This window comes from Balaenoptera borealis (assembly GCF_965194805.1).
Source record: "Balaenoptera borealis genome assembly, chromosome: 1".
In the NCBI taxonomy this organism is placed as follows: domain Eukaryota; kingdom Metazoa; phylum Chordata; class Mammalia; order Artiodactyla; family Balaenopteridae; genus Balaenoptera; species Balaenoptera borealis.
In genome coordinates this window covers 143,105,668-143,131,923 of record NC_138860.1, presented here as the reverse complement: position 1 = coordinate 143,131,923, position 26,256 = coordinate 143,105,668, and the positions used below count along the sequence as shown (strand labels likewise).

Here is a 26,256-nt window from a genome sequence, read left to right as displayed (position 1 = left end):
TAGGAGACTAAACCAGACCTACCTGCTAGTGTTGGATGGTCTCCTGCAGAGTCAGGGGGTGGCTCTATCTCACCATGAGAACAAGGACACTGGCAGCAGAAGTTCTGGGAAGTACTCCTTGGTGTGAGCCTTCCCAGAGTCAGCCTTTAGCCCCACCAAAGAGCCTGGGTAGTCTCCAGTGTTGGGTCGCCTCAGGCCAAACAAAGAACAGGAAGGGAACCCAGCCCCACCCATCAGCAGTCAAGTGGATTAAGGTTTTACTGAGCTCTGCCAACCAGAGCAACATCCAGCTCTACCAACCACCAGTCCATCCCATCAGGAAACTTGCACAACCCTCGTAAATAGCCTCATCTACCAGAGGGCAGACAGCAGAAGCAAGAAGAACTACAGTCCTGCAACCTGTGGAACCAAAACCACATTCACAGAAAGATAGACAAGATGAAAGGCAGAGGTCTATATACCCGATGAAGGAACAAGATAAAACCCCAGAAAAACAACTAAATTAAGTGGAGATAGGAAACCTTCCAGAAAAAGAATTCAAAATATTGATAGTGAAGATGATCCAAGACCTCACAAAAAGAATGCAGGCAAAGATTGAGAAGATGCAAGAAATGTTTAACAAAGACCTAGAAGAATTAAAGAATAAATGAACAGACATGAACAATACAATAACTGAAATGAAAACTACACTAGAAGGAATCAATAGCAGAATAACTGAGGCAGAAGAATGGACAAGTGACCTGGAAGACAGAATGGTGGAATTCACTGCTGCAGAACAGAATAAAGATAAAAGAATGAAAACAAATGAAGACAGCCTAAGAGACCTCTGGGACAACATTAAACGCAAAAACATTCACATTATAGGGGCCCCAGAAGGAGAAGAGAGAGAGTAAGGACCCGAGAAAATATTTGAAGAGATTATAGTTGAAAATTTCCCTAACATGGGAAAGGAAATAGCCACCCAAGTCCAGGAAGCGCAGAGAGTCCCATACAGGATAAACCCAAGGAGAAACATTCTGAGACACATAGTAATCAAATTGGCAAAAATTAAAGACAAAGAAAAATTATTGAAAGCAGCAAGGGAAAAATGACGAATAACATACAAGGGAACTCCCATAAGGTTAACAGCTGATTTCTCAGCAGAAACTCTACCAGCCAGAAGGGAGTGGCATGATATACTTAAAGTGATGAAAGGGAAGAACCTACAATCAAGATTACTCTACCCAGCAAGGATCTCATTCAGATTCAATGGAGAAATCAAAAGCTTTACAGACAAGCAAAAGCTAAGAGAATTCAGCACCACCAAACCAGCTGTACAACAAATGCTAAAGGAACTTCTCTAAGTGAGAAACACAAGAGAAGAAAAGGACCTACAAAAACAAACGCAAAACAATTAAGAAAATGGTCATAGGAACATATATATCGATAATTACCTTAAACGTGAATGGATTAAATACTCCAACCAAAAGACACAGGCTTGCTGAATGGATACAAAAACAAGACCCATATATATGCTGTCTACAGGAGACCCACTTCAGACCTAGGGACACATACAGACTGAAAGTGTGGGGATGGAAAAAGATATTCCATGCTAATGGAAATCAAAAGAAAGCTGGAGTAGCAATACTCATATCAGATAAAATAGACTTTAAAATAAAGAATGTTAGAAGAGACAAGGAAGGACACTACATAATGATCAAAGTATCAATCCAAGAAGAAGATATAACAATTATAAATATATATGCACACAACATAGGAGCACCTCAATACATAAGGCAACTACTAACAGCTATAAAAGAGGAAATTGACGGTAATACAGTAAGAGTGGGGGACTTTAACACCTCACTTACACCAATGGACAGATCATCCAAAATGAAAATAAATACGGAAACAGAAGCTTTAAATGACACAATAGACAGAGAGATTTAATTGGTATTTATAGGACATTTCATCCGCAAACAGCAGATCACACTTTCTCCTCAAGTGCGCATGGAACATTCTCCAGGATAGATCACATCTTGGGTCACAAATCAAGCCACGGTAAATTTAAGAAAATTGAAATCATATCAAGCATCTTTTCTGACCACAATGCTATGAGACTAGAAATGAATTACAGGGGAAAAAATGTAAAAACCACAAAAACATGGAGGCTAAACAATACGTTATTAAATAACCAAGAGATCACTGAAGAAATCAGAAGAAATCAAAAAATACCTAGAGACAAATGACAATGAAAACACAACGATTCAAAATCTATGGGATGCAGCAAAAGCAGTTCTAAGAGGGAAGTTTATAGCTATACAAGCCTACCTCAAGAAACATCTCAGATAAACAACGTAACCCTACACCTAAAGGAACTAGAGAAAAAAAAACAAGCAAAACCCAAAGTTAGCAGAAGGAAAGAAATCAAGATCAGAGCAGAAATAAATGAAATAGAAACAAAGAAAACAATAGCAAAGATCAATAAAACTAAAAGCTGGTTCTTTGACAAGATAAACAAAATTGATAAACCATTAGCCAGACTCATCAAGAAAAAGAGGGAGAGGACTCAAATCAATAAAATTAGAAATGAAAAAGGAGAAGTTACAACAGACACCGCAGAAATACAAAGCATCTTAAGAGACTACTACAAGCAACTCTATGCCAATAAACTGGACAACGTGGAAGAAATGGACAAATTCTTAGAAAGATATAACCTTGCAAGACTGAACCAGGAAGAAATAATAAATATAAACAGACCAATCACAAGTAATGAAATCGAAACTGTGATTAAAAATCTTCCGACAAACAAAAGTCCAGGACCAGATGGCTTCACAGGTGAATTCTATCAAACATTTAGAGAAGAGCTAACATCCATCCTTCTCAAACTCTTCCAAAAACTTGCAGAGGAAGGAACACTCCCAAAACTCATTCTATGAGGCCACCATCACCCTGATACCAAAACCAGACAAAGATACTACAAAAATAGAAAATTAAGGACCAATATCACTGACGAATATAGATGCAAAAATCCTCAACAAAACACTAGGAAACAGAATCCAACAACATATTAAAAGGATCATACTCCATGATCAAGCAGGATTTATCCCAGGGATGCAAGGATTCTTCAATATACGCAAATCAATCAGTGTGATACACCATATTAACAAATTGAAGAAAAATCATATGATCATCTCAATAGATGCAGAAAAAGCTTTTGACAAAATTCAACATCGATTTATGATAAAAACTTTCCAGAAAGTGGGCATAGAGGGAACCTACCTCAACATAATAAAGGCCATATACGACAAACCCACAGCAAACATCATTCTCAATGGTGAAAAACTGAAAGCATTTCCTCTAAGATCAGGAACAAGACAAGGATGTCCACTCTCACCACTATTATTCAACATAGTTTTGGAAGTCCTAGCCACAGCAATCAGAGAAGAAAAATAAATAAAAGGAATACAAATTGGAAAAGAAATAAAACTGTCACTGTTTGCAGATGACATGATAGTATACACAGAGAATCCTAAAGATGCCGCCAGAAAACTACTAGAGCTAATCAATGAATTTTTTTAAGTTGCAGGATACAAAATTAATGCACAGAAATCTCTTGCATTCCTATATACTAATGATGAAAAATCTGAAAGAGAAATTAAGGAAACACTCCCATTTACCATTGCAACAAAAAGAATAAAATACCTAGGACTAAACGAACCTAGGTTGACAAAAGATCTGTATGCAGAAAACTATAAGACACTGATGAAAGAAATTAAAGATGATACCGACATCTGGAGAGATATACCATGTTCTTGGATTGGAAGAATCAACATTATGAAAATGACTGTACTACCCAAAGCAATCTACAGATTCAATGCAATCCCTATCAAATTACCAATGGCATTTTTTACAGAAGTAGAACAAAAAATCTTAAAATTTGTATGGAGACACAAAAGACCCCGAATAGCCAAAGCAGTCTTGCGGGAAAAAAACGGAGGTGGAGGAATCAGACTCCCTGATTTCAGACTATACTACAAAGCTACAGTAATCAAGACAATATGGTACTGGCCCAAAAACAGAAACATAGATCAATGGAACAAGATAGAAAGCCCAGAGATAATCCCACACACCTATGGTCAACTAATCTATGACAAAGGAGGCAAGAATTTACAATGGAGAAAAGACAGTCTCTTCAGTAAGTGGTGCTGGCAAAACTGGAGAGCTACATGTAAAAGAATGAAATTAGAACACTCCCTAACACCATACACAAAATGGATTAGAAACCTAAATGTAAGACCGGACACTATAAAACTTTTAGAGGAAAACATAAGACCACACTTTGACATAATCACAGCAAGATCCTTTTGATCCACCTCCTAGAGTAATGGAAATAAAAACGAAAGTAAACAAATGGGACCTAATGAAACTTAAAAGCTTTTGCACAGCAAAGGAAACCATAAACAAAATGAAAAGACAACCCCCAGAATGGGAGAAAACATTTGCAAATGAATCAACGGACAAAGGATTCATCTCCAAAATATATACACAGCTCATGCAGGTCAATATTCCAAAAACAAACAACCCAATCCAAAAATGGGCAGAAGACTTAAATAGACATTTCTCCAAAGAATACATACAGATGGCCATGAAGCACATGAAAAACTGCTCAACATCACTAATTATTAGAGAAATGCAAATCAAAACTACAATGAGGTATCACCTCGCACCAGTTAGAATGTGCATCATCAGAAAATCTACAAACAACAAATGCTGGAGAGGGTGTGGAGAAAAGTGAAACCTCTTGCACTGTTGGTGGGAATGTAAATTGATACAGCCACTATGGAGAACAGTATGGAGGTTCCTTAAAATACTAAAAATAGAACTACCATATGACCCAGCAATCCCAGTACTGGGCATATACCCAGAGAAAACCATAATTCAAAAAGACACATGCACCCCAATGTTCATTGCAGCACTATTTACAATAGCCAGGTCATGGAAGCAACCTAAATGCCCATCGACAGACGACGGGATAAAGACGATGTGGTAATATATACAATGGAATATTACTCAGCCATAAAAAGGAACGAAATTGGGTCATTTGTAAAGATGTGGATGGATCTAGTGACTGTCATACAGAGTGAAGTAAGTCAGAAAGAGAAAAACAAATATCGTATATTAACGCGTATATGTGGAACCTAGGAAAATGGTACAGAGGAACCGGTTTTCAGGGCAGAAATTGAGACACAGATGTAGAGAACAAACGTATGGACACCAAGGGGGGGAAAGCGGCGGGTGGTGGGGGTGGTGGTGTGATGAATTGGGAGATTGGGATTGACATGTATACACTGATGTGTATAAAATGGATGACTAAGAAGAACCTGCTGTATAAAAATATAAATAAAATAAAATTCAAAAATTCAAAAAAAAGAGAAAAGAATATATTTATGTATCCCATACAAAAGTATACTATATAAAGAAGATCAATGATTCTCCAGAAAAAGTGCCAGGGAATACAGCTTATTTTAAATAAAATATTTTCTTCCATTAAATAAAAAAAAAAAGAAAAGTGTCCTGTACCACAATGTTCACTGCAGCTCTATTTACAGTAACCAGGACATGGAAGCAACCTAAATGTCCATCGAGAGAGGAACAGATAAAGAAGATGTGGCACATATATACAATGGAATATTACTCAGCCATAAAAAGAAACAAAATTGAGTTATTTGTAGTGAGGTGGATGGACCTAGAGTCTGTCATACAGAGTGAAGTAAGTCAGAAAGAGAAAAACAAATACCGTATGCTAACACATATATATGGAATCTAAAAAAATTATGGTTCCGAAGAACCTAGGGGCCAGAAAGGAATAAAGACTCAGACATAAAGAATGGATTAAGGACATGGAGAGGGGGAAGGGTAAACTGGGATGAAGTGAGAGAGTGGCATTGACATGTATACATTACCAAATGTAAAATAGATAGCTAGTGGGAAGCAGCTGCATAGCACAGGGAGATCAGCTCGGTGCTTTGTGACCCACTAGAGGGGTGGGATAGGGAGTTTGGGAGGGAGATGCAAGAGTGAGGGTTTATGGGGATATAAGTATACATATAGCTGATTCACTTTGTTATACAGCAGATATGTAAAAGAGTATATATATAAATATATATATGTATAACTGACTCACTTTGCTGTACAGCAGAAACTAACACAACAATGTAAAGCAATTATACTGAAATAAAGATATTTTTTAAAAATTGTGATGAAAAAAGGAAACAAGGAAGATCATGAGGTAGAGACTTGCAGGGTGAAGAGCTTGTTAATGTAGAGTTAAAGAAGAGGGACTTGGAGAAGATGAAATTGAAACTGATTCACCAGTGTGGGAGTGGAGCTGGCAGCCTGTGCAATGGTGTGAGGCCTAGGGCACTTGGGAAAAGAGTGGAGTTACTGCGACTGTCTTCAACACTTGACAGATAGATTTGGGTGCATCTAAAATGATCTCCACGAAGCACTATTCAACAATAGTCAAAAGGTAGGAACATCCAAATGTTCATCAACTGATGAATGGGTAAACAAAATGTGGACTATCCATACAATGGAGCATTATTCAGCCATATAAAGGAATGAAGTACTGATTCATGCTACAATGTGGGTTAATGTGGAAAACATGATGCTAAGTGAAAGATGTCAGCTATGAAAGACCACAAATTGTATGATTCTATTTTTTTTATTAATTTTTTTTTGAGTATAGTTGATTTACAATGTTATTTTAGTTTCTGCTGTACAGGAAAGTGAATCAGTTATGTATATATATATATCTTTTTTAGATTCCCTTCCCATTTAGGTCACCACAGAGCAGTGAGTAGAGTTCTCTGAGCTATACAGTAGGTTCTCATTAGTTATCTATTTTATAAATAGTATCAATAGTGTATATATGTAAATCCAAATCTCCTAATTCCTCCCAACCTCACCCCCTTTCCCCCTTGGTATCCATATATTCGTGCTGTACGTCTGTGTCTCTATTTCTGCTTTGCAAATAAGATCATCTATACCATTTTCTAGATTCCACATATACGTGTTAATATATGATATTTGTTTCTCTGTTTCTGACTTACTTCACTCTGTATGACAGTCTCTAGGTCCATCCACATCTCTACAAATGACCCAATTTCGTTCCTTTATATGACTGAGTAATATACCATTGTATATATGTACCACAGCTTCTTTATCTGTTTCTCTGTTGATGGACATTTAGGTTGCTTCCATGTTCTGTCTATTGTAAATAGTGCTGCAATAAACAATGGGGTGCATGTATCTTTTTGAATTATGGTTTTCTCTGGGTATATGCCCAGTAGTGGGATTGCTGGGTCACATGGTATGTCTATTTTTAGTTTTTTAAGGAACCTCCATACTGTTCTCCATAAGAGCTGTATCAATTTACACTTCCACCAACGGTGCAAGAGGGTTTCCGTTTCTCCACACCCTCTCAAGCACTTCTTGTTTGTAGATTTTTTCTTTTCTGTAGATTATGCCTATTATATTTTATTTTTAACAATTTTTAAAACATCTTTATTGGAGTATAATTGCCTTACAATGGTGTGTTAGTTTCTGCTTTATAACACAGTGAATCTATACATAAAAGTATATCCCCATATCTCCTCCCTCTTGCATTTCCCTCCCATTCTCCCTATGCCACTACTCTAGGTGGTCACAAAGCACCAACCTGACCTCTCTGTGCTATGTGGCTGCTTCCCACTAGCTATTTTACATTTGTCAGTGTATATATGTCTTTGCTACTCTCTCACTTCATCCCAGCTTACCCTTTCCCCTCCCTATGTACCCAAGTCCATTCTCTATGTCTGTGTCTTTATTCCTGTCCTGCCCCTAGGTTCTTCAGAACCTTTTTTTTTTGTTTTTTAAATTCCATATCTATATGTTAGCATATGGTATTTGTTTTTCTCATTCTGAATTACTTCACTCTGTATGGCAGACTCTAGGTCCATCCACCTCACTACAAATAACTCAGTTTTGTTTCTTTTTACGGCTGAGTAGTATTCCATTGTATATATGTGCCACATCTTTATCTGTTCATCTGTCAATGGACACTTAGGTTTCTTCCATGTCCTGGCTATTGTAAATAGAGCTGCAGTTAACATCATGGTACATGACACTTTTTGAATTATGGTTTTGTCAGGGTATATGCCCAGTAGTTGATGTTGAGCATCGTTGAGCATCGTATCATGTGTTTGTTGGCAAGCTGTGTATCTTCTTTGGAGAAATATCTATTTAGGTCTTCTGCCATTTTTGGATTGCGTTGTTTGTTTTTTTGATATTGAGCTGCATGAGATGCTTGTAAATTTTGGAGATTAAACCTTTGACAGTTTCTTCATTGGCAAACATTTTCTCCCATTCTGAGGGTTGTCTTTTCATCTTGTTTATGGTTTCCTTTGCTGTGCAAAAGCTTTTAAGTTTCATTAGGTCCCATTGTTTATTTTTGTTTTTATTTCCATTTCTCTAGGAGGTGGGTCAAAAAGGATCTTGCTGTGATTTATGTTATAAAGTGTTCTGCCTATATTTTCCTCTAAGAGTTTTCTGGTGTCTGGCCTTACATTTAGATCTTTAATCCATTTTGAGTTTATTTTTGTGTATGGTGTTAGGGAGTGTTATAATTTCATACTTTTACATGTACCTGTCCAGTTTTCCCAGCACCACTTATTGAAGAGGCTGTCTTTTCTCCATTGTATGTTCTTGCCTCCTTTATCAAAGATAAGTTGAGCATGTGTGTGGGGGTTTATGTCTAGGCTTTCTATCCTGTTCCATTGATCTATATTTCTGTTTTTGTGCCAGTACCATACTGTCTTGATTACTGTAGCTTTGTAGTATAGTCTGAAGTCAGGGAGCCTGATTCCTCCAGCTCCGTTTTTCTTTCTTAAGATTGCTTTGGCTATTTGGGGTCTTTTGTGTTTCCATACAAATTGTGAAATTTTTTGTTCTAGTTCTGTGAAAAATGCCACTGGTAGTTTGATAGGGATTGCACTGAATCTGTAGATTGCTTTGGGTAGTATAGTCATTTTCACAAAGTTGATTCTTCCAGTCCAAGAACATGGTATATATCTCCATCTGGTTGTATCATCTTTAGTTTCTTTCGTCAGTGTCTTATAGTTTTCTGCATACAGGTCTTTTGTCTCCTTAGGTATGTTTATTCCTAGATATTTTATTCTTTTGGTTGCAATGGTAAATGGGAGTGTTTTCTTAATTTCACTTTCAGATTTTTCATCATTAGCGTATAGGAATGCAAGAGATTTCTGTGCATTAATTTTGTATCCTGCAACTTAAAAAAATTAATTGATTAGCTCTAGTAGTTTTCTGGTAGCATCTTTAGGATTCTCTATGTAGAGTATCATGTCATCTGCAAACAGTGACAGCTTTACTTCTTCTTTTCCAATTTGGATTCCTTTTATTTATTTTTCTTCTCTGATTGCTGTGGCTAGGACTTCCAAAACTATGTTGAATAATAGTGGTGAGAGTGGGCAACCTTGTCTTGTTCCTGATCTTAGTGGAAATGTTTTCAGTTTTTCACCATTGAGGATGATGTTGGCTGTGGGTTTGTCATATATGGCCTTTATTATGTTGAGGAAAGTTCCCTCTATGCCTACATTCTGCAGGGTTTTTATCATGAATGGGTGTTGAATTTTGTTGAAAGCTTTCCCTGCATCTATTCAGATGATCATATAGTTTTTCTCCTTCAATTTGTTAATATGGTGTTTCATGTTGATTGATTTGCATATATTGAAGAATCCTTGCATTCCTGGGATAAACCCCACTTGATCATAGTGTATGATCCTTTTAATGTGTTGTTGGATTCTGTTTGCTAGCATTTTGTTGAGGATCTGTGCATCTATGTTCATAAGTGATATTTGCCTGTAGTTTTCTTTCTTTGTGACATCTTTGTCTGGTTTTGGTATCAGAGTGATGATGGTCTTGTAGAATGAGATTGGGAGTGTTCCTCCCTCTGCTATATTTTGGAAGAGTTTGAGAAGGATAAGTGTTAGCTCTTCTCTAAATTTTTGATAGAATTCGCCTGTGAATACATCTGGTCCTGGGCTTTTGTACTTTGGAAGATTTTTAATCACAGTTTCAATTTCAGTGCTTGTGATTGGTCTGTTCATATTTTCTCTTTCTTCCTGGTTCAGTCTCGGCAGGTTGTGCATTTCTCAGGATTTGTCCATTTCTTCCACGTTGTCCATTTTATTGGCATATAGTTGCTTGTAGTTATCTCTCATCATCCTTTGTATTTCTGCACTGTCAGTTGTTACTTCTCCATTTTCATTTCTAATTCTATTGATTTGAGTCTTCTCCCTTTTTTTCTTGATAAATCTAGCTAATGGTTTATCAATTATCTTTATCTTCTCAAAGAACCAGCTTTTAGTTTTATTGATCTTTGCTATCATTTGCTTCATTTCTTTTTCATTTATTTCTGATCTGATCTTTATGATTTCTTTCCTTCTGCTAACTTTGGGGTTTTTTTGTTCTTCTTTCTCTAATTGCTTTAGGTGTAAGGTTAGGTTGTTCATTTGAGATGTTTCTTTTTTCTTAAGGTAGGCTTGTATAGCTATAAATTTCTCTCTTAGAACTGCTTTTGCTGCATTCCATAGGTTTTGGGTCGTTGTGTTTTCATTGTTATTTGTTTCTAGGTATTTTTTGATTTCCTCTTTGATTTCTTCAGTGATCTCTTGGTTATTAAGTAGTGTGTTGTTTAGCCTCCATGTGTTTGTATTTCTTACAGATTTTTCTCTGTAATTGATATATAGTCTCATAGGGTTGTGGTCAGAAAAGATACTTGATACAATTTCAATTTTCTTAAATTTACCAAGGCTTGATTTGTGACCCAAGATATGATCTATCCTGAAGAATGTTCCATGAGCACTTGAGAAGAAAGTGTAATCTGCTGTTTTTGGATGGAATGTCCTATAAATATAAATTAAGTCCATCTCTTTAATGTATCATTTAAAGCTTGTGTTTTCTTCTTTATTTTCATTTTGGACAATCTGTCCTTTGGTGAAAGTGGGGTGTTAAAGTCCCCTACTATGATTGTGTTAATGTCGATATCCCCTTTTATGGATGTTAGCATTTGCCTTATGTATTGAGGTGCTCCTATGTTGGGTGCATAAATATTTACAATTGTTATGTCTTCTTCTTGGATTGATCCCTTGATCATTATGTAGTGTCCTTCTTTGTCTCTTGTAATAGTCTTTCTTTTAAAGTCCATTTTGTCTGATATGAGAATTGCTACTCCAGCTTTCTTTTGATTTCCATTTGCATGGAATATCTTTTTCCATCCCCTCACTTTCACTCTGTATGTGTCCCTAGGTCTGAAATGGGTCTCTTGTAGACAGCATATATACGGGTCTGGTTTTTATGTCCATTCAGCCAGTCTGTGTCTTTTGGTGGGAGCATTGAATCCATTTACATTTAAGGTAATTATCGATATGTGTGTTCCTATTCCCATTTTCTTAATTGTTTTTGGTTTGTTATTGTAGGTGTTTTCCTTCTCTTGTGTTTCTTGCCTAGAGAAGTTCCTTTAGCATTTGTTGTAAAGCTGGTTTGGTGGTGCTGAACTCTCTCAGCTTTTGCTTGTCTGTAAAGGTTTTAATTTCTCCATCAAATCTGAACGAGATCCTTGCTGGTTAGAGTAATCTTGGTTGTAGGTTCTTCTCCTTCATCACTTTAAATATGTCCTGCCACTCCATTCTGGCTTGCAGAGTTTCTGCTGAAAGATCAGCTGTTAACCTTATGGGGATTCCCTTGTGTGTTATTTTTTGTTTTTCCCTTGCTGCTTTTAATATGTTTTCTTTATATTTAATTTTTGATAGTTTGATTAATATGTGTCTTGGCGTGTTTCTCCTTGGATTTATCCTGTATGGGACTCTCTGTGCTTCCTGGACTTGATTAACTATTTCCTTTCCCATATTAGGGAAGTTTTCAACTACAGTCTCTTCCAATATTTTCTCAGTCCCTTTCTTTTTCCTTCTTCTTCTGGGACCCCTATAATTCGAATGTTGGTGTGTTTAATGTTGTCCCAGAAGTCTCTGAGACTGTCCTCAATTCTTTTCATTCTTTATTCTTTATTCTGCTCTGCAGTAGTTATTTCCACTATTTTATCTTCCAGGTCACTTATCCATTCTTCTGCCTCAGTTATTCTGCTATTGATCCCTTCTAGAGAATTTTAAATTTCATATATTGTGTTGTTCATCTCTGTTTGTTTGCTCTTTAGTTCTTCTAGGTCCTTGTTAAACATTTCTTGTATTTTCTCCATTCTATTTCCAAGATTTTGGATCATCTTTACTATCATTATTCTCAATTCTTTTTCAGGTAGACTGCCTATTTCTTCTTCATTTGTTAGGTCTTGTGGGTTTTTACCTTGCTCCTTCATCTGCTGTGTGTTTCTCTGACTTCTCATTTTGCTTAACTTACTCTGTTTGGGGTCTCCTTTTCACAGGCTGCAGGTTCATAGTTTCTGTTGTTTTTGGTTTCTGTCCCCAGTGGCTAAGGTTGGTTCAGTGGGTTGTGTAATCTTCCTGGTGGAGGGGACTAGTGCCTGTGTTCTGGTGGATGAGGCTGGATCTTGTCTATCTGGTGGGCAGTTCCATGTGTGGTGGTGTGTTTTGGGGTGTCTGTGGCCTTATTATGATTTTAGGCAGCCTCTTTGCTAATGGATTGTGCTGTGTTCCTGTCTTGCTAGTTGTTTGGCATAGTGTGTCCTGCACTGTCGCTTGCTGGTGGTTGAGTAGAGCTGGGTCTTGGCATTGAGATGGAGATCTCTGGGAGATTTTCACCGTTGGATATTACATGGAGCTGGGAGGTCTCATGTGGGCCAGTGTCCTGAACTTGGCTCTCCTACCTCAGTGGGACAGCCCTGACGCCTGGCTGGAGCACTAAGAACCTGTCCTCCACTCGGCTCAGAATATAAGGGAGAAAAAAAAGAAAGAAATAAAGAAGAAGATAAAATAAAATAAAATAAAGCTATTAAAATAAAAAATAAAAAAATATTTATGAAGGAAAATAAATTTTTTTAAGTAATAAAAAGAATAAAAATGGACAGACAGAACTCTAGGACAAATGGTAAAAGCAAAGCTATACAGACAAAAATCACACACAGAAGCATACACATACACACTCACAAAAAGAGAAAAAGGGAAATATATATATATATATATATATATATATATATATATATATATATATATATATATATATATATATATATATATATATATATCTATCTCATTGCTCCCAAAGTCCAGCTCCTCAATTTGGGATGATTCGTTGTCTATTCAGGTATTCCACAGATGCAGGGTACATCAAGTTGATTGTGGTGATTTAATCTGCTGCTCCTAAGGATGCTGGGAAAAATTTCCCTTTCTTTTCTTTGTTCGCACAGCTCCCAGGGTTCAGCTTTGGATTTGGACCTGCTTCTGCGTGTAGGTTGGCTGAGGGCGTCTGTTCTTTGCTCAGACAGGACGGGGTTAAAGGAGCAGCTGCTTCGGGGGCTCTGGCTCACTCAGGCCGTTGGGGGGGGGGTACGGAATGCAGGGCGAGCCTGCAGTGGCAGAGGCCAGCGTGACGTTGCACCAGCCTGAGGCGTGCCGTGAATTCTCTCCCAGGGAATTTGTCCCTGGATCACAGGACCCTGGCAGTGGCGGGCTGCACAAGCTCCCAGGAGGGGAGGTGTGGATAGTGACCTGTGCTTGCACACAGGCTTCTTGGTGGCTGCAACAGCAGCCTTAGCGTCTCATGCCCGTCTCTGGGTTCTGCGCTGATAGCTGCGGCTCACGCCAGTTTCTGGAGCTGGTTTAGGCGATGCTCTGAATCCCCTCTCCCTGCGCACCAGGAAAAAAAGAGGCAAGAAAAAGTCTCTTGTCTCTTCGGCAGCTCTAGACCTTTTCCCAGACTCTCTCCCGGCTAGCTGTGGTGCACTAGTCCCTTCAGGCTGTGTTCACGCAGCCAACCCCAGTCTTCTCCCTGGGATCCGACCGAAGCCAGAGCCTCAGATCCCAGCCCCCACCCGTCCTGGCAGGTGAGCAGAGAAGCCTCTCGGGCTGGTGAGTGCTGGTCGGCACTGATCCTCTGTGTGGGGATCTCTCCGCTTTGCCCTCCGTACCCCTGTGGCTGCGCTGTCCTTCGTGGCTCTGAAGCTTCCCCACTCCACCACCCGCAGTCTCCACCCGTGAAGGGGCTTCCTAGTGTGTGGAAACCTTTCCTCCTTCACAGCTCCCTCCCACTGGTGCAGGTCCCGTTCCTATTCTTTGTCTCTGTTTTTTCTTTTTTCTTGTATCCTACCCAGGTACGTGGGGAGTTTCTTGCCTTTTGGGAGGTCTGAGGTCTTCTGCCAGCGTTCAGTAGGTGTTCTGTAGGTGTTGTTCCACATGTAGATGTATTTCGGATGTATTTGTGGGGAGGAAGGTGATCTCCATGTCTTACTCTTCCGCCATCTTGAAGCTCCTCCCTCCCTTGATCATTTTGTAGTGTCTTTCTTTGTCTCTTGTAATAGTCTTTATTTTAAAGTCTATTGTGTCTGATATGAGAACTGCTACTCCAGCTTTGTTTGATTTCCATTTGCATGGCATATCTTTTTCCATCCCCTCACTTTTAGTCTGTATGTGTCCCTAGGTCTGAAGTGGGTCTCCTGTAGATAGCATATATACAGGTCTTGTTTTTGTATCCATTCAGCCAGTCTGTGTCTTTTGGTTGGGGCATTTAACCCATTTACATTTAAGGTAATTATCGATATTTATGTTCCTATTACCATTTTCTTAATTGTTTTGGGTTTATTATTGTAGGTCTTTTCCTTTTCTTGTGTTTCCTGCCTAGAGAAGTTCCTTTAGCATTTGTTGTAAAGCTTGTTTGGTGGTTCTGAATTCTCTTAGCTCTTGCTTGTCTGTAAAGATTTTAATTTCTCCATCAAATCTGAATGCAATCCTTGCTTGGTAGAGTAATCTTGGTTGTAGTTTTTTCCCTTTCATCACTTTAAATATGTACTGCCACTCCCTTCTGGCTTGCAGAGTTTCTGCTGAAAGATCAGCTGTTAACCTTATGGGGATTCCCCTGTATGTTATTTGTTGTTTTTCCCTTGCTGCTTTTAATATTTTTTCTTTGTATTGAATTTTTGGTAGTTTGATTAATATGTGTCTTGTTGTGTTTCTCCTTGGATTTATCTTGTATGGGACTCTCTGCCCTTTCTGGATTTGATGGACTATTTCCTTTCCCATATTAGGGAAGTTTTCAACTATAATCTCTTCAAATACTTGCTCAGTCCCTTTCTTTTCCTCGTCTTCCGAGACCCCTATAATTCGAATGTTGGTGCTTTTAATGTTGTCCAAGAGGTCTCTGAGACTGCCCTCAATTCTTTTTACTCTTTTTTCTTTATTCTGCTCTGTAGTAGTTATTTCCACTCTTTTATCTTCCTGGTCACTTATCCATTCTCTGCCTCAGTTATTCTGCTGTTGATTCCTTCTAGGGAATTTTTAATTTCATTTATTGTGTTGTTCATCATTGTTTGCTTTTTAGTTCTTCTAGATCCTTATAAACGTTTCTTGTATTTTCTCCATTCTATTTCGAGATTTTGGATCATCTTTACTGTCATTACTCTGAATCCTTTTTCAGGTTGACTGCCTATTTCCTCTTCATGTGTTAGGTCTGGTGGGTTTTTACCTTGCTCCTTCATCTGCTGTGTGTTTCTCTGTCTTCTCATTTTGCTTAAGTTACTGTGTTTGGGGGTCTCCTTTTCTCAGGCTGCAGGTTCGTAGTTTCCATTGTTTTTGTTGTCTGCCCCCAGTGGGTAAGTTTGGTTCAGGGGCTTGTGTAGGCTTCCAGGTGGAGGGGACCGGTGCCTGTGTTCTGGTAGATGAGGCTGGATCTTGTCTTTCTTGTGGGCAGGACCGTGTCTGGTGGTGTGTTTTGGGGTGTCTGTGACCTTATTATGATTTCATGCAGCCTCTCTGCTACTGGGTCAGGTTGTGTTCCTGTCTTGCTAGTTGTTTGCCATAGGGTGTCCAGCACTGTATGTTGCTGTTCCTTGAGTGGAACTGGGTCTTAGTGTTGAGATGGAGATCTCTGGGAGAGCTTTTGCCATTTGATACTATGTGGAGGTAGGAGGTCTCTGGTGGACTAATGTCATGAACTCTGCTCTCCCACCTCAGAGGCACAGGCCTGACTCCTGGCTGGAGCACCCAGACTCTGTCAGCCACATGGCCAGGCACTTGGGGAGTTTCTTGCCTTTGGGGAAGTCTGAGGTCTTCTGCCAGGGTCCAGTCGGTGTTCTGTAGGAGTTGTTTCACATGTAGATATATTTGTCATGTGTTTGTGGGGATGAAGGTGATCTCCACGTCTTACTCCTCCACCATCTTGAAGGTCTCTCCCCTGTTTGTAAATTTTTTAATGATGGCCATTCTGACTGGTGTGAGGTGATACCTCATTGTTGTTTTGATTTGCATTTCTCTAATAATTAGTAATGTTGAGCATCTTTTCATGTGTTTGTTGGCCATCTGTATGTCGTCTTTGGAGAAATGTCTATTTAGCTCTTCTGCCCAATTTCTGATGTTGTTTGTTTTTTTGATATTGAGCTGCATGAGCTTCTTGTAAATTTTGGAGATTAAACCTTTGTCAGTTGCTTCGTTTGCAAATATTTTCTCCCATTCTGAGGGGTGTCTTTTTGTCTTGTTTATGGTTTCCTTTGCTGTGCAAATGCTTTTAAATTTAATTAGGTCCCATTTGTTTACTTTTGTTTTTATTTTCATTACTCTAGGCAGTCAAAAAAGATCCTGCTGAGATTTATGTCAAAGAGTGTTCTGCCTATGTTTTCCTCTAAGAGTGTTATAGTATCTGACCTTACATTCAGGTCTTTAATCCATTTTGAGTTTATTTTTGTGTATGGTGTTAGGATGTATTCTAATTTTATTCTTTTACATATAGCTGTCCAGTTTTCCCATCACCACTTATTGAAGAAGCTGTCTTTTCTCCATTGTATATTCTTGCCTCCTTTGTCATAGATTAGGTGACCATATGTGTGTGGGTTTATCTCTGGGCTTTCTATCCTGTTCCATTGATCTATATTTCTGTTTTTGTGCCAGTATCATCCTGTCTTGATTACTGTAGCTTTGTAGTATAGTCTGAAGTCAGGGAGCCTGACTCCTCCAGCTCCATTTTTCGTTCTCAAGATTGCTTTTGCTATTCGGGGTCTTTTGTGTTTCCATAAAAATTGTAAAATTTTCTGTTTTAGTTTTGTGAAAAATGGCTTTGGTAATTTGATAGGGATTGTATTGAATCTGTAGATTGCTTTGGGTAGTATAGTCATTTTCACAATATTGATTCTTCCAGTCCAAGAACATGGTATATCTCTTCATCTATTTGTGTCATCTTTGATTCCTTTCATTAGCATCTTATAGTTGTTGGTGTATAGGTCTTTTGCCCCCTTATGTAGGTTTATTATGTAAAACCTTCAGAATAGGAAAATCTGTAGAGGCAGAGAGGAGGTTATTAGTTGCAAGGAGCTAGGGGAAGGAGGAAATAGGAAGTGACTACTAACAGATATGTGGTTTCCATTTATGGTAAAGAATAATTATGGAACTAGATAGTGGTAATGGTTGCACAACATTGTGAATGTACTTAATGCCACTGAACTGTACACTTCAAATTGCTGAAATGGTAAATCTTATGTTATTTATATTTTACCTCAATAAAAATGTAGTAAAGAAATGATATCAAAGGCAGATCTGTCTGTAACAACTCTAACTTTCCAGTTTACCAGACTTCTTACACTTCAGTTCACATGCTTGGAAAGCAGGCAATGGATAGCAGAAGTGGGTGGACCATATTTTCTGTCCCTCCCAAACCGCTTCCTCTCTCTTGCCCCCTTGAAACTACAAAAAAATTGCATGATTTCCCTCCTTCTCTCTTGAAAAACATGTGTACAGGGAAAGACTGTACCACCTTACAGTTGCACCATAAATAGTGAATGCCAGAGGCAATAATATATCATATAGCAGCTGTTTATGCTTCGTATCATCTGTGGGCTCTCAGAAGCCTCTCCCAGGTCTTACTGGTTTTGTTCTTATTGAACTGTGTTCTTTTTCAGAATGTGTGCTTCTAAATCATAATTTTAAGGTCAACATCATTTCTGACTGGTACCATAAAAGTTTAACAAGTATGACTGAACCATGCCTGGCTTCCTACTTTTATTTTCCAGTATGTATCAGAAAGCATACTAGCAGGAGATCAAATACTCAGGTTGAGCTTCATGGTAGATGTTGTAGAGGTAAAGACCCAACATCTTCTTCCAAGAAGCTAGAACAGGAGCAGGCAAAAATATTAACCCTTTAGTGAATGGACAGTGATAGCTCATTGATTCGTAGGTTCTAGTGCACCTTCTTATGCACTAGCATGGAGCTATAGAGAAACCACAGGCTTTGGAGTCAGACAGGTGTTTTAAAATCCCAGGTCATCCATTCAGCTAACTGTTGGGCAAAGGACAAACAACTAAATTTCACTAAGCTACAATTTTCTCATCCATTAAATGGGGATGGTTGTTAAAAGAAGTAAAAAGTATATATCAAACCAACTAGCACAACATAATAGCTCATAGAAAACACTCAATAAATGGAATATTTATTACTCAATAAAAATATTAATATTGGCCACAGCAATAACCAGAAACTGTTTTTCAGGGAAGAAAGTAAGCAATTGTTTGAAGTGTTGATTCACTAATATAGAGAAGACAAAGACCAGCTTTAGCCAAACTCAATTTCCTTAATAGATATAGGCCTATTCTGATTGTCTGTTTCTTCTTGTGTGAGTTTTGGAAAATTGTGTCTTTCAAATTATTGGTCTATTTCATCTCGGTTATCACATTTGTGGTCATAGAATTGTCCATAGTATTACTCCGTAACCTTTTAATGTCCATAGGATATGTAGTAACGTCCCCTCTTTCAAGATGGAGTGTTCATTTACAGATTGAAGAAGATTAAGAGAGAAGGAATATTTGGAGGGAAGATCATCAAATCCCCAGTTTTGGGCTGGTTAAATCAGAGATACCTATAAAACATCTAAATGGAGAAGGTGAGTAGCAGTTGAATGAACAAGTTACAGTATAGTATATCCTGTCAGCCTTTCAGTTTGAAGAAGAGGGAGGGATGAACTGTATCAAATACTGCAGGTAGAGCAACTAAAATATGGAGAAGTTTAATCTTTCAATTGAGCAATCTTGGAATTTGCTGACAAGAACAGTTTCGATGGAGTTGTGGCTCAAAAACTTGATTAGAATGGATTCAAGACAAAGTGAGAGTAGAGGAATTGGAGACTGAGGAAAGTAAACTCTTCAGAGGAGTGAATTAGTTTGAATCCTCTGAGAAGCAGATTCCCAGATGAAATAAAACGTGCAAGGATTTTATTAGGAAACATACCTGTGTTAGAGAAAGTGGGGAGAGAGCTTAAAAAGATTGGGATAGTCCTTCAACTGCTTGTAAGTCTGACTTTCATGAGGGAGAAAGGGACTGAAGTTTGGATGGACATGTCATAGACTACCATGTGGCTAAAGGACATTTCCACAAGGCTATCAGAGAGTTGTAGCCAAAGGCATCAGAGGAGTCTTATTTAGTGAAATAAACTTACCTGCTTTAGTGTTCCTGCTATACTTGGCCACTGACTAAGTCGCTTGAGTGAAACATGGCCTTGGTGCAAGTGTAGAGGTAGATTTTAGAGCATAGCAATTGGGTTCTTGGTCATTTACACTCCCTGTAGTTGGAGGTCACCAGATGCATTCTCACAGCCACCGTAAGGATTTTTTTCTGTAAAAGGGGAGAGGGAAGTACATGGAGGAAAATATGTTCTCTTTATAAGATGGGAAAATTTACATGTCTGTGTGATTATGAAAATTTGTGACATAGGAAATAAAGTGGAGAAGTGCTGGAGCTATTCTTGAGTGGGTGACAGAAAGTGGGACTTGGTGTAAAAGTGGAAGGGTTGAAGTCCATAGAGTACATGAAGAGTTTATGCATCATAAGAAAAGCTAAAGAAGAAACAGGTGAATATATTTTCTGATGTGAGCTTGTTAAAGTTATCTTCTGATTGCTTCTTTCTTCTGAGGGAAATAGTAAGCAAGGTCTAAGCTGAGAGGAAGTATGGGAGTAGGTGTCGTGGTTTGGGGAAAGAGAAAAAGGTGTAGAGTAGTTACATAAGAGAGTAGGAGGATGAGTGAAATTAGCGTGAATACCAAGCAGTCTTAAAGTTCTGCTTGAGTTTAATGGTCATGAATGTAAAATGAGACCAATCAGCAGGGTTTTGGTTTTTCTCTAATCAGTTCTGCTGTGAGGATGTTGGAGAGTAGGTAGAGAATTTTATTTAACTGGGGTTGGCATTAAAAGTACATTTTAAAATTTCCAATTTTATATTGTATTTAATTATATTTTTGTGAGTAACTTTTCACTGCATTAGTTACATTACGGTCAGAGAGGATGGTCTGTATGATGACAATTCTTTGAAATCGGTTGAGATTGCATTATGGCCTGGGACAGTTTTTCGTGAAGAGTCTGAATGTGTTTAAATAGGATGTGTGTTCTCTGACATTGATTCGAGACTGATATAGATAGATAGATAGATAGATAGATAGATAGATAGATATTCATTAAATCAAACATGTTAGTTGTGTTGTTCAAATTTTCTAGATCTTTACTGACCTTTGTGCTTAATTTTTCACAGATAATTGTGTTATAATATTCTAATAGGTCATAGGTTTATCTCTTTCTATCTGAAGTTTTACTTTCATTTTTTTGCTTTACATTATTTTGAGGTTATCTTAAGTCCATATAGATTTAGAATCATTAAAATTACTGGGGAATTAAAACTTACTATTTTGTAGTAACCTTTTCTATTTTTAAAAATGCTTTGGACTTTCACATCAGTTTTATTTAATTTTGACATAACTGATATAAATTTCTTTTGGATAGTATTTCCTAAGAAATCTCATTTAATCTTCACAAAAGTCCCTGAAGTGGAATTTAGCGTTCTCTCTTCTACAGCAGGAAAACTGTAGCTCAAAGGGCAAAAGCATCTGTCTCAATGCTAGTAAGCAACAGACCTGGGAGTTGAAGTCAACATTTCCTACTTCTCATGTTACCCTTACTTCAGCATACTGCCTCTGAGGAATTAAGTGGTGAAGTAGAGTGAAGGATAAGGTGCTATAGGGACAGAGCTGAGTAATTGGCAATTGATGAATTCTTCCTGGGAAGAATCTTCCAAGGAAGCATCAGACAGCAGGGCAGGTGATATTGGAGAACAGCCTTGAATAATTAATACAAGTTTTCCAGGTGAACAAGGAAGGAAAAAGCATTCTAGGCTAAGAAGACATGAGGTATATAATGTATCTAAGTTTTTGTTCCTTAAAGGAATTAATCTAAACTTTCTATTTCATCTCCAGACATGAAATAGGTGCTTAGTAAGGGTTTATTGGCTTAATTTTATTTAGTCATTCTCTTTGTTCCATGTAGCAGACATGCTATTTGCCTCTCTAATATTGTCCTACCCTTTCTTCTTAGCAAGATAACCCTAGTTACTATGGACGCAGCAGTGTGCCCAGATAAAAGACTATGTATGGTTCCCAGTCTCCCTTACAGCTTGAGATATAAACAGAATCTGTTGGGAGGACCTATGGGAAAGTCCCGTAAGTGATGGAGAGACAGCTAATCTGTCCCTTTTGCCCTTCACTCTATGTTCTGATTCCTGATTAGAATCATAAATTTATAGTCATGGGTCCAGTGGCTATCTGAGACCATGGGTCAGCTGTGAGGATGGAAACTACATGGTAGTGACAATAAAATTGAAAGGCAGAAGGAGCTTGGGTCTCTGATGACAATGTGAGGTCACCATACCAATCCTGAATGTCTATTTTAAAACATATTTTATGTGAAAAATAATTTTTTCTTGTTTATGCCACTATTATTTCTATTCTCTGCTATGAGCAGCCAAATACAATTCTCAACTAATATATCCCAAATTCAACATCCTTTTCAGGAATGTAGGTGACTGGCACATTTAAAAATAATTGTGGCTAGAAATTACTATTTGGAAAATGCACAGAAATACCGAGAGAATTTCCCAGCTGGACCCCATTCCCAAGGAGGATCTCAAAGACAGTTTTATGCCAACTGTATAACCTGGAGGAATTCCAGAATCCCTTCAGGAAGAGAAAGTGGCTGCTGAAACTGCTATACTTTAGTGGAAACTGAAAGGCTGGAAGGATGACCTTTCAAGAAGAACAAATGTTATTAAATAATGGAGTTTTCCCCACCTCCTACAACAGTCAATAGCAAAAGTATGAAAAGGGAATCCTATTCTTCTATTAATAACTCCTCAGTCAGTCTCATGCTGACGAAGCAGAAAGCAACTGTAAAATTAGCAGTTTTGCCTGCAAATTAGCCTCTTGCAAAGCCATAAAAAGAGAAAAGGAATTAAGGAAAATTCTATTAATGGAGTCAAGGATGGAAAACCAAGAGTGATAGGGCATAAATACCCAGACAACTGATACGTATTTTTAGGAAGATATTACCCAGGTTTTAAATAGCTACTTATAGCTGTGTATGAAGAACGTGTTAATTTATAGCCCTTGGATCAGTGTCCTTTCTTAATGGCTCCTTGGAGCAAATCTGTCAGAACTTGAAGAGCACAAGGTTTAGGTTGATATTAATAAGAACCACCCCATCCACCCCTAGCTGAGATATTACTACTCCACTTTAGAATGGCAATGCAGTAATTGGAAAGAGGTTTAACTTCAGAGGCAGACAACGTTAGGTTTGACTCTGGCTCTGCTCCTTCACTAGCCTGGGGAAAGTCTTTCATCATTCTGTGCCTCTATTTTATCTTCTATCAAAGCAGATGGTGATTGTGCTTCATTGTGTTAAGAGCATTAAATTAAGTACCATGCAAAGAATTTGGTCCCTAGTAGGTTGTTAGAAAATGTTAGCCCCTTTCTACTTTCCCTTCCTTATTAGAGGGCCAGGGACATCAAACCTTCTCGCAAACGTATACAAAGCAGTTAAATTTAGTTCTGGGTAATTCTCCCTGTAAGAAGATCAGTCCCTACAGAGGAGCTGAACACATTTTTATAATTTATGACTGGTCTCAGGCAACAGGCTCCCATTTGCAATTTTATGAAAATAATAAATCAATATTCTAATAATGGGGGATAAACTCAAGAAAGAAACTGAGACTCCTTTAACAATAAAAAGGCAGGAGACTCCATTTCCAACAAGGAACATAGGCCGGAGACCTTTGAAATACCTACAATTTTTTTTTAATTTGCTTTTTATTTATTTATTTTTGACATCTTTATTGCAGTATAATTGCTTTACAATGGTGTGTTAGTTTCTGCTTTATAACGAAGTGAATCAGCTATACATATACATATATCACCATATCTCCTCCCTCTTGCCTCTCCCTCCCACCCTCCCTATCCCACCCCTCTAGGTGGTCACAAAGCACTGAGCTGATCTCCCTGTGCTATGTGGCTGCTTCCCACTAGCTATCGATTTTACATTTGGTAGTGTATATATATGTCCATGCCACTCTCTCGCTTCGTCCCAGCTTACCCTTCCCACTTTCCGTGTCCTCAAGTCCATTCTCTACATCTGCGTCTTTATTCCTGTCCTGCCCCAGGTTCTTCAGAACCTTTTTTTTTTTTTTTTAGATTCCATATATATGTGTTAGCATACGGTATTTATTTGTTTTTCTCCTTCTGACTTACTTCACTCTGACTTCACTCTGTATGACAGACTCTAGGTCCATCCACCTCACTACAAATAACTCAATCATTTGTAGGTTTGGTGGTTTCCACAGTCTTAGGCATTTAATACTTAAATTCTAAGAGGAGGTGAGGAGTTTGGGGCTCTGTTGGAGGCCTTGGGTGAGTCTTAATCACTCCTGCTTTCTTAGTTCAAGACAGTATTTCACACCTGAAACACATTTTCACTCCTAGGTCTGAAAAATGGCAAGATATAGACAAAGCAAGTAAATCCACAGCGCACATGGAGGGCAAACAGTCTTTGAAAGTGGATAAATCATTGAGAAAGACCTTAACAGCACTTTTAAAAAGTCTTTTTCTGGGCCTCCCTGGTGGTGCAGTGGTTAAGAATCCACCTGCCAATGCAGGGGACACGGATTTGATCCCTGGTCCAGGAAGATCCCACATGCTGCAGAGCAACTAAGCCCGTGCGCCAAAACCACTGAGCCTGTGCTCTAGAGCCCGCAAGCCACAACTACTGAGCCCACGTGCCACAACTACTTAAGCCTGCGTGCCTAGAGCCCGTGCTCCACAACAAGAGAAGCCACCTCAGTGAGAAGCCCGCACACCCCAACAAAGAGTAGCCCCCACTCACCACAGCTAGAGAAAGCCCGCATGCAGCAATGAAGACCCAATGCAGCCAAAAATAAATGAATAAATAAATTTAATTAAAAAAATATTTTTCTAATTGGTGACTGTAGCTTATAAGACTGGGCCAATTTAGAAAAATCTAACTGTCCTGGTAATACTCATCAGAGTCACCTCTAAATGTTGTAATGTAATGCCAGAATCATTCCCCTCCAAGCTCTTCATATCCTAAGATCATAGAATCTGGTTTACGTGGGACTCTTAAAAATAAGTAATAATTTAAATTCCTCAACAACATCACCACTGAGTAGTCTTCCTACTTGTGTTTGAGCACCTCCAGCAACAGAGAGGAACATTCTTCTGAGAGAAGCTCTAACATGCTCGGCAATAGTTTGCACAGAGGATATGTATTCATTTCCTAGGGTTGCTATCACAGCACATCACAAACTAGGTGGCTTAAAACTACTGAAGTTTATTGTGTCACAGTTCTGAAGGCCAGAAGTTTGAAATCAAGTCAGGGCCATGCTCCCTCTGAAACCTGTAGGGAATAATTCTTCCCTGCTCCTAACTTCTTACTTCTGCATTGCTACAACCCTACAAGCATCCTTTGTATATGTAATGTTCCATACATATATTTGTGTTCCATACATATGGTTGTGTTGACTTTGTCCCCGGCAGAATTTTCCACTCTAAGTAAAACAAGTCTCCTTAAAAAAAAAAAAAAAAAAAAAAAAAAAAAGGAGGACCGAGTTGCAGCTGAAGATCCTGGCAGCAGGGCCATGTTCATGAACATGAGCTGAATTCCTTCCAAGATTGGTCAGCAGTGGAGAGAGACTGTGAAAGGAAGTATAGAAAACTGCAGCAGCTGGAAGAGCAGACCAGGAGGCTGCAAAAGGACATGAAGAAGAAGAGTCCCAGTGCTGACCTGGTCATCAAATCTGCTGTGAAGATGTCCTTAGACTTACTCTCTAATCCCCTCTGCCAGCAAGACCAGGACTTACTGAACATGGTGACCACGCTGGACATGGCCATGAAGTGGATGGATACCTTCAACCAGGAAAAAGTGAACCAGATCTGAAAGACCATTATTGAACCCTGAAAAAGTTTGGCAGTGTCTTCCAGAACCTCAACATGGTGGTGAGAAGGTGGTGGGAAGCAGCCTTCCTATATACTAGGACTATAGGTGATTGCGGGCCAAGGTGGAGAAGTACGAGGAAAAGGAGAAGGCAGGGCCGGTGCTGCCCAGAAGAGCTGTGGCTTGTATGCGATGACCTTGGAGCCAAGAACAAACAGCTCCTGGATGAGCCGCTGAGGTTCTACAACAGCCAACTCCACTCCTTCCATCTCAGCTTTGAGTCCCTCATCCAAGAGCAGGTCAGGAAACGCATAAGATCTTTGGAGACTTGACCCAACATCTTGACCAGCCTGGACACCTGCATGAAGTCTGGGCAGCAGGAGTGGGAGAATGAGACCAAACTGAGGGAGCCCAGAGCCTCTCTATTGTGGCTGATGACTAAATCCCTGTTCCCCTCAGAAGATTCCTAGGACACCAGTCAGCCTCTTGAGCCTTTGCCCTTTTCAAGTTCAGGTTCAGATGTCAGCCTAGCAGAAGGCCCTCCCTTGGGAGAAGTATGGTACCTGGCAGGTTGGAGACAGAGGCGGCTCCCACTCTGCCTCACCAGCCCTTTGGAATGAGCTTGACACCAGGAACCCCAAGCAGGCTGCTGTCTCCCCACCCAATAGCAAGAGCCAGGAGACACAGGTAAGCAGTGTAGCAAACCCCAGGGACTTTCTTATTTCCAAACTGTTCAAAGTACATCCTGGCCTAGAGCCAGAGCAAGTTTCCAGCCTTCAAAGGGCAT

At 38.9% G+C, this 26,256-nt stretch overlaps 1 pseudogene across 1 annotated transcript; it reads left to right on the top strand.

The window, feature by feature from the left end:
- Nucleotides 1–19,083: 19,083 nt before the first annotated feature.
- LOC309620010 (bridging integrator 3 pseudogene) lies at nt 19,084–25,911 on the top strand (annotated as a pseudogene). Its single transcript has 2 exons — nt 19,084–19,092; nt 25,170–25,911. The product of its transcript is annotated as a bridging integrator 3 pseudogene (transcript).
- Nucleotides 25,912–26,256: the final 345 nt, after the last annotated feature.